The sequence below is a fragment of the Thalassophryne amazonica genome, chromosome 9, assembly GCF_902500255.1.
Source record: "Thalassophryne amazonica chromosome 9, fThaAma1.1, whole genome shotgun sequence".
NCBI lineage: Eukaryota > Metazoa > Chordata > Actinopteri > Batrachoidiformes > Batrachoididae > Thalassophryne > Thalassophryne amazonica.
In genome coordinates, this window is record NC_047111.1 from 23125851 (window position 1) to 23135981 (window position 10131).

A 10131-nucleotide genomic window follows, 5' to 3' on the forward strand; every position below is an offset into this window, starting at 1 on the left:
GCTTTTCTATTTTTGAGGTTGAATTTTTTTTAGGTTGAAATTTTTAGGTTGATTTTTATAGGTTGAAGTTTTTGAGGCTGAATATTTTGATGCTAAACAAATTCAACCTTAAAAATTAAAATTCAAACTCTGATGACAGATTTATTTCTATAGGTTAGTCCCATTTATGAACCATACTAGTGTTAAATCAGCTCTACCATGGTGGAAAATCAAGTACTTCTACTCTACTAGAGTTGATTTAACACTATATGGAGTGGGAGCAAATGTACTCCTGCAGAGTCTATTCTATTCTGCAAAGTTTACTGTGTAAAGTTTATTTAGCAGTATTTTGATTGGGACCATTAATTCAGCCACATGGGGTGTGCAGCCAGTACACTCTGAGTGCTGGTCTCAAGCCTGGATAATGAGGAGGATTGCGTCAGGAAGGGTATCCGATGTAAAACAAGCAAAATTAAAGACGCAGAGTACAAATCAAATTTCCATACTGGATTGGTCGAGGCTCAGGCTAACAACAATCGCCACTGGTGCCATTGCCCAACAGGGTGCCGGTGGAAACTGGGCTACTAATGGGTGAAGAAGAAAAGGAGGTGAACGTGTTCAGAGACAGCGGGAGAAGAGGAAAACTAGAAGGGTGGAAGTGAGAGTCAGAACTTTGAATGTTGGCAGTAAGACTGTTAAAGGGTGAGAGCTGGCTGACATGATGGAGAGGAGAAAGGTAGACATTGTGTGTGTAAGAAACCAAGTGGAAGGGAAGTAAGAGCAGGAGCATAGGTGGTGGGTTCAAGTTGTTGTATCATGATGTGGATAGGAAGAGAAAATGGTGTTGGGGTCATTTTAAAGGAAGAGTATGTTAAGAGTGTGTTGGGTCTGACAGGGTCTTCTCTTTTGTGTATCATCATCATATGTCCAGCATCGTGTTGTGTAGCCACGCCCTCGTCTCAGGTCCCACTCGGAAAGGGCCTTCCTCTGAAGGTGGTCTGTGCAGGAGACAGGCGGTGATAATGTGATTGGCAGTCTGTTCAGGCTCCCCACACTCACACGCTGCGCTGTCTGTTAGGCCCCACTTCTTCATGGACGCTTTGAAGCAGCCAACCCCTGTGCGTAGGCGGTTCAGGAGGGTCCATTGCCGGCGAGGTAGGTTTTCTTCTTTGACGCCATCTCCAGGATCCGGGACATAATGGTGTAGGCGTGTATGTCCTGCCGACTCCCACCCCTGCTTTAATGCCACCACCAGCCAAGCATCTCTTGCGTAGCCTGGCTGTATGGGTGGCAGGACTTGAGTCTGCTTGGAGGTGTTCCCATGGTTGTGGTGTCATGGAGGAGGTGCCACTCGTGTTCATGGGCTTTCCTTGCCAGGGCGAGGGTAGCAGCCTTTCGCCGTAGGCCAGCTGGCGCAACTCCTGCTAGGACTGGCAGGTAGAACACGGGGTGGGTTTCAGGCAGCCAGTTATGATCTGGAGGGCATTGTTAATAGCCGTATCGACCTTCTTAATGTGTGGGCTTCTGCTCCAGGTTGGAGCACAGTACTCGGCTACAGAGAATACAAGGGTCTGTCCTCTCACCGATGCTTTTCAACGTTTACATCTTTGACCTACTGGTGACAACATCCAGAAGGTATGGGTACACAGGCGATCTAGCCATCATGCTACACCAACCAACGTGGAAGGCGGCTGAAGAGAGCCTCATCCAGGATATGGATGTCCTGGCTGCTTACCTTCACAGGTGGTGCCTGCAGCTCAGTACCGGGAAGACCGTGTCAGCAGCATTCCACCTCTGCAACAGAGAAGCAACAAGGAAACTGGAGATCTCTGTGGACAACAAACCCCTGGAGTTCCAGCAGGCTCCAAAGTACCTGGGCGTACGCTTGGACAGGACACTGTCCTATGATGATATGAGATTTATTGTCATTGTCATTACACGAGAGTAACAACAATGTAATTATGTTTACACTCCAATTACCTCAGACAAGATACAGCAATTAATCCACAATTATTATTGTTTACCGTAATAATGGCACACATCAGAATTAAAGACAACACATATACATTTGACATTGTTTATGTGCACTAAACTTTGGAAGCCAGGGTGAGGGGGTGGACAGACACGGGGGGAGATAGGGGTGGAGGGAGGGAGACGTGTCGTGTGCAGATGAGTTCAGTTTCTGTCAGTTTCTGTCCATGTGTGTGTGTAAAGTCTGACATTGCTAAGTAACAGCAGGCACCATTTAGGCACCAAATTAAATATTTGTTCCATGGAAAGAATGTAAAAACATTCATTATTTGTTTTATATAACAGCTAAAATAGATCCTTGTCATTTGATATTTTATTCATTTCTAAACAACAGAAAAGGGACTTACATTTTGGTCTTTGAAGGATATATTGTTTTATTTGAATGTTTTAATATTAACCAACTGTGCTTCTTTCTCTATTCAGAATCAGCTTACTGTTTTATCCTTTATTGAGCTAAGAATATATTGTGTTTGAGTGTGTTCAAATGTTTTGAAGTGATCATTTACATTTTAATAGAGCTTGTTGCTGTAGAAAGATACATTAATCATATGTGCATAATGATTAACAAATATTAATGCTTATTAAACATGTAAACAATAGCTAAGGTGCCACGAAAAAGAGGGATCAAGACCACCCAGATGAAGGACAACGCCCAAGATTAGCAGAAAGACGTTGTAGTAACTTAGGGTATAAATTTAAAAGCCAGCCTACTGTTCAGGGTTCCTCCTTGCTGTCAGCTTGCTGGTTGGAAGCTCGCAGCTCCTGGGACCCTCAGAACTTCTGGGTATGTTTTTGTTTATTTCACTCATAAGGCAGGGATGTACATCTGGAGCTGGTCCCCGGGCGCCTAATGGCTACTTCTTCTCCTACTAGGATGGCTTAAATGCAGTAGACACATTTCATTGTGCAGGGAACATGTTCTTCTGTGCATATGACAATAAAATTCCTTTGAATCCTTGAATCATTCTGTAAAAATTAAATTCTGTCACAATTTGTGACATTTAAATCCTGTTCAATAAATCTCTGAGTGGTGGACTAGCCCTCAGAGTAATTGTGTTCAAATTTAAATGACTTTCAAATGACTTTCTTTCAAATCAACGGACGCACGGGATAAGAGGAGGTCACATGGGACCCCCAAAATATCCCAATATCTTCCACTGCTGTTAAAGTCTAAATTGTAACGTGTAGTCCAGTGATGCTGTGCAAAAGAAAAAAAAAAAAGACTTATTGTATCTCAGTCCAGCCAAAAATCACATCAGCATTTCATGTGAACAGGTCTTCATGCATCCAGATGGCTTACAGTGGAGTGGCTTCTGTGTATGTGTGTTACAAAAATTAGTAGCGTCAGTTAGCTCAATCAAATCATTCAATCAAATCATCGTGTCGTCATCCCCCGGTTGACTGTGTATGTCCTCAGTGCAGCAAAAAAAAAAAAAAAAGTCAGAAATGAGTCCAGCTTTTCATTCTTTCTTCCTGTTAACAGCCTCCAGACAGCACAGTGGATTTGTTTTGTGTGTGTGTGTCTGTCTGTCTGTCTTACAAGAATTAGATCAATCAAATCATGGAACCAAATTTGCACTCTAAATGGAACCAAACTGCACTCTATGCTAATGCAATGCAACACAAATGGGATGAATTTATCCATGTCATGTGACATACAAAGCACCAATCAAATGACAAGGATTCACTCACCCGATTCAATTTCAGTTTCAACTTTACACTGATATTAAGTTAAAAAAGCAATTTGTGCACATATTGAAGAACAAATACTATACTTTCCAGGGTAGACCTGTAGACCCTTTGACCCCTGTGATGGTTAATGGGACTATGTGGGAATAGAAATGAATGAATGAATGAATGGTCTAATTGGTTTTGAACTAAAAGCTTCTACAGCACACTCATGACGTGTGACAATCAGAAAAGAACATTCAGTGAGTGGACTGTCCCTGATGGAAGTGTTGGACATTTCTCCAAATAAGCAGCAGCTGACAGTCTGAGTCACTCTCGTGCACCACAGTCCAAATAAAAACAGTGTGAACAGCTTTCACACATTCTTGTACGCAGCACAGCCACTGTTCAGGCGACACATCTGCATCTTTTTCTTACAAGGACGCAGATGTTACATAAGTGTTTCCCTCCGACAAGCAGGAAATCTACACATGTATGATGAATTTCTACTCTTGATGTTTCACGTCACTCTGAGACAAATGAGATTTTGTTTGTCTAAAATGGGGATGTGCAGATCAAACAGGTTACATGACCTGTATAGTTTTCTGATTATTTGTGGGGTTTGGACTGTTGGTTTAACAAAATGAACTTGACACCCTGATGGTGTGACAGGCATTTTTATGTATTTTGTCAGCTAAATAATGTTACTATTGGCATTTATTCTTTTATTATTGGTTTATTTGGTTTAGTGTGGAAGGAAGGAAGGAATTGTCCTTACTTACTATATTTATTGTCATGGTCTGGCCTGGTCCTTTGTCCTTTTTAACCTTGTGTGTAGTTTGTCTGTTTTTCCCCCAGATGGTGAGGAACACCTGTAACTCATCATCTCCTCGTACCTGAAGCTTATGAGTGGCTCATCAGAAGCAGGCTACTTAAACCCCGGTTTTAAGCTCAGTCTTTACCGGATTCTTCATTTTCCATGCCATGAAGCCAGTCATTTTTCCTGAGGCCAGATTCCTCCAGGAGCTTCCCATAGCTTCACTGAGAAGCCATGAACTTGACCTTGTCTTTCCTGACGCTTCCATGCGCTCTGACGTTGGAGCTTTCTGCAGCTCATTTCAAGGTAACCTGGCCAACTCAAGTTCCTGTATTAGAGCTTGTTGTTTTCTCTGGTGTTTCCAAATACTCTCCTGCATGGCTTCCATGTCACTTATGCTCCTGGTTCCACAACTATCTGCACCACGGCTCTCCACTACAGGGCGCGTAGCTCTGTCACGCTTCAGTTAAGTTCCTTCATGTTCTGCAAGAGTCCACTCTCACGCAGCTCCTGTCCATGACTGTGCATGACCAAGAACTGTTCCAAAAACTAGTTCCAAGAACTGTATGAACTCTGATATTGACCCACTAAGAACTTTTCAAGTCATTTCTGGGTGATTCTTTAACTACGGGCACTATTGGCCTTGTAAATATAATTTCCACCACACCATTGCCTTACAATATAAAGCGCCTTGGGGCAACTGTTTGTTGTGATTTGGTGCTATATACATGTGCTCTGATGTCACTGTTTATCTCCATAGAAACTACCCAAACAATCTTTCATACAAACTGTTTAAAGGGACATTACAGTGTTGTGGTGGAAATTACAGCAATAGTGTGGGACAACTACATTTTGTTTAAAAAAATCACAACAGTTGTATGACATTGAATACCCCAATTATGTCTTGATTATTTTACTGATATTTTATTCAGAGATATTTTAAAACATTAGAAAAAACATTTCTTTACCATTCATTTTTATCATTGAAGATCAAAAGTCTGGGTGTGGGACAAGCACAAAATGGCAATATTTGCATATAATGATGCTGAAAAAAGGTGAAAAAGTCATCATAGACTACTAGAACAAATTTCTTAACACACTTTCATTGTAAAGATAACTATAAAAGTGTGAAATTTCCCCTTTTTCTGTTTTTCATACAATATGATCAAAGGACATAATAAGTGCCCGTAGTCTAAGAATCACCCTTCTATAGTCAAGTCCTGCTTAATTGGAACTGCGTCACAAGATGCACCTGACCTCTGAAGATAACTCATAAACTGTAAACAGCAAACCTTATTTCTAGCCTGTTAACATTATTTCCAGAGCTGTGAACATTCCTGTTTTGAGCCTTCTGTGAACTGTCCATTGTTAAAGGCTTCAGTGTTACAAGTGTAGTCAGTCACCTCTCCATTCCTCCGTTTGACCTAGTTCCTGTTCTCGGCTCTGTGCATCCCACCTGGCCCCGGCTCCAGAACCTTACACTCCAGGATTCCTGCTTGTTCTCAGACTCCCAAGTCTGTCCATGTGTGCACTGCAGCTCCACCGCTACAAGTGGGCCCTGTCTTGGCTCAGCAGGCCATCTAACCAGCGCAGAATTGTTCACTTGTTTATTGTAAATAAATCTATTTTCGTTCACAACCAGTTCTGTTCCTTGCTCCCAGCGTTTAAGCCCTTCACCTGTAATGGTCCCATCCGGACCCCTAACCATAACGTTTATATTCATATCACAGTTCAACTATTATATGAATATAATAATAATAAATGCATGATTTTTCAGTCACAGGACCTCCCTAACTAGTTAAAAACAAGAGTTGTCAGGAGATGATATATCCCCCCCGGCCCCCACAAATCAGTAATACAAAGTGTCTTATGCTTATGCTAAATATGAATGAAATTGGTCAACTGGTTCTTGAGAGGTCGCACTAACAACTGAAAACAGACAGACAAACAGTGGGACATGCTGATTGCTATATTTGGTGTATTGGAGGGGTGGTGGTGGTTCATACTTCATTAAATATAGTAATAAAAATCTAAAAAGAGCAATCCTTTGAGAGTATATATATACAAGAACATGCACACACGTTATGTATGTAAGGTCACACGGTGTCATTATTTCTGCTTGAATCCAGTCATCCTGCAGACATTAAAGGTGTCACATTCTGTCATATTCATTATTATCACTTGGCATATGAAAAACAACAGCTTGAGTGCTGTGTGGGCTTCAACAGGCTTAAAGGTGAAAAACGATGGAGTGCATCAGCTCTGTGTTTGTCATTTGTGTGTGTGCACGGTGCACGTGTATGTACCTCGGTAAGTGCAGCAGAAATATTACCACCTGTATAAATGCAGGGTGAAACAGAAAAAGGGCCAACCTCCTGAAGAATTTAAGAGACTGAGGCATCGAAATATGTTTGAAAAGGGCTAAGACACGAAGTCATCATATAAAAATCCAGTTTACTGCTGAAATAACAAAAGAATGAATCCACTCGCTGTAATAATAAATTCAGCAGAGAAAAGCAACCAGGAAGGACGTTCTGTAAAAGCAAAGGGAGAACATTAACATCCAGCAGCAGACATGAAACTCCAACAAAGGGCATTTTATTCATGTTAATGGAAACTGTTTTTAAGAGGAAAAAAACAACAGTTGTTGCAGGTTTGCTGGATTCTATCCCAGCAGCCATTAGGTGAGAGGTGGGGGGGGGGGGGGGTACACCCTGGACAGGACACCACTTTGTTGCAAGTCAATCTGAGGTGACGGTCGTGGATGAAGGGCACAACAATGGACTTCAGGATCTCGTCATAGTATCTCTGTGCATTCAAAATGCTACCAATAAAATACACCTGTGTTCATTGTCCATAACATACGAGGTCTGCTAGAAAAGTATCCGACCTTTTTATTTTTTTCAAAAACCATATGGATTTGAATCACGCGTGATTGCATCAGCCAAGCTTGAACCTTCGTGCGCATGCGTGAGTTTTTTCACGCCTATCGGTTGCGTCATTCGCCTGTGAGCAGGCTTTGTGTGAGCACTGGTCCACCCCTCTCGTCGTTTTTTTATTGCGAATAAATGTCTGAACAATTTGGAGCTTTGCTGCATCAATTTTTTTCCAGAAACTCTGAGAGACCTCCAGGTGGACACCGTTCGGAAAATTAATATGGCTTTCAGGGACGATTTTATGGGGATTACACAGATTAAGGAGTGATCCAGACGGTTTAAAGGCAGCCCACAACTGCTGAGAGCGCGCCGCGCGCCAATCGACAGGCTCAAACCCCACTGAAACAACCAGATCATTTCCAACGTGAAGGCTTTGTTGATCCGGGATGTCGTCTGACTTTCACAAAAAGGCAGAAGGCGTGGACATCAGCACTTTTTCGGCATATTCCACTGTTACAGGAGTTTTTTTCATGGAAAGAAAAGCAGAGGGACGCGCCACGGAGCCGTTCATTACATGGCACAAAACCACCTCCGTGTTGGTCTCACAGGACGGCTTTCAGGTGGATTTCAGACACCTGTCGGTTGCTTTTCAGTCGTGTGATTATCCGAGAAATTGAGCATGAGCTGGACATGCCCCAACATGTCCTGTGAGGCTTCATCAAGGCGTTGCTTTGCGCCATGCGGCTCCACCGCGACGCGCGGAATTCCGCTCCTCTTTCCATGACAAAAACTCCTGTAACAGTGGAATGTGCCGTTCATTTCTAAACTGGACGCTGTCTTGATCCGGTATGTCGTCTGACTAGCACAGGAATTGTGAAAAGACGTGGACATCAGCACTTTTTCGGCACATTGAGACAGACGTGCGGAGGAGTTCCGCGCGTCGCGGTGGAGCCGCATGGCGCAAAGCAACGCTGTGATGAAGCCTCACAGGACATGTTGGGGCATGTCCAACTCATGCTCAATTTCTCGGATAATCACACGACTGAAAAGCAACCGACAGCCATCTGAAATCCACCTGAAAGCCGTCCTGTGAGACCAACACGGAGGTGGTTTTGTGCCGCGTAATGAACGGCTCCGTGGCGCGTCCCTCCGCTTTTCTTTCCATGAAAAAAACTCCTGTAACAGTGGAATGTGCCAAAAAAGTGCTGATATCCACGCCTTCTGCCTTTTTGTGAAAGTCAAACGACGTCCCGGATCAACGAAGCCTTCACGTTGGAAATGATCTGGTTGTTTCAGCGGGGTTTGAGCCTGTAGATTGGCGCTCGGAGCACGGAGTGCTCTCCGCAGTTGTGGGCGGTCTTTAAACCATCTGGATCACTCCTTAATCTGTGTAATCCCCATAAAATCGTACCTGAAAGCCATATTAATTTTCCGAACGGTGTCCACCTGGAGGTCTCTCACAGTTTCTGGAAAAAAATTGATGCAGCAAAGCTCCAAATCGTTCAGACATTTATTCGCAACAAAAAAACGACGAGAGGGGTGGACCAGTGCTCACACAAAGCCTGCTCACAGGCGAACGATGCAACCGACAGGCGTGAAAAAACTCACACATGCGCACGAAGGTTCAAGCTTGGCTGATGCAATCACACGTGATTCAAATCCATATGGTTTTTGAAAAAAATAAAAAGGTCGGATACTTTTCTAACAGACCTCATATGCCTGCCTTCCCATAACATAACCCCACCGCCACCATGGGCCACTTGATCATCCACAACGTTGACATCAGCAAACCGCTCACCCACACAACGCCACACACACTGTCTGCCATCTGCCCTGAACAGTGAAAACCGGGATTCACCCGTGAAGAGAACACCTCTCCAAAGTGCCAGACGCTATCGAATGTGAACATTTGCCAACTGAAGTCGGTTACGACGACGTACTGCAGTCAGGTTGAGAGCCCAATGAGGACGACAAGCATGCAGATGAGCTTCCCTGAGAATTTGTGCAGAAATTCTTTGGTTCTGCAAACCAATTGTCGCAGCAGCTGTCCGGGTGGCTGGTCTCAGATTATCTTGGAGGTGAACATGGAGGTCCTGGGCTGGTTTAGTTACATGTGGTCTGCGGTTGTGAGGCCAGTTGGATGTACTGCCAAATTCTCTGATACACCTTTGGAGACAGCTTATGGTAGAGAAATGAACATTCAATTCACGGGCAACAGCTCTGGTGGACATTCCTGCAGTCGGCATACCAACTGCACGCTCCTTCAAAACTTGCAACATCTGTGATGTGTAGTAAAACTGCACAGTTCAGAGTGGCCTTTTATTGTGGCCAGTCTAAGGCACACCTGTGCAATAATCATGCTGTCTAATCAGCATCTTGATATGCCACACCTGCAGTGGCGACGCCAGGAAATTTTTGTTGGGGAGGCTGAGGGGGGGCTGGGGTAAAATTTGGAGGAGCTCCACAAAATGTCGTCGAAATGAACACTATATAGTAAATTGCTTTATATATACCAAGGTATATGTTTTAGTCACCCATGCTTCTCTAAAATGTGGTATCAATGCACACACACATCACTTAAAATGATTGCAAGTTCAGTAAACTTGCACATAAGTATACACAAACTGAATTCATTGAAATGGTGCTCAAGACAATGCATGGAATCAACCTTATACAAATCATCTATAGTATATATCACATAGCTATAATAAATATTTAGGAAACCTAAATTTTTGGAGTATGGAGTTAAATTTGTCTCAT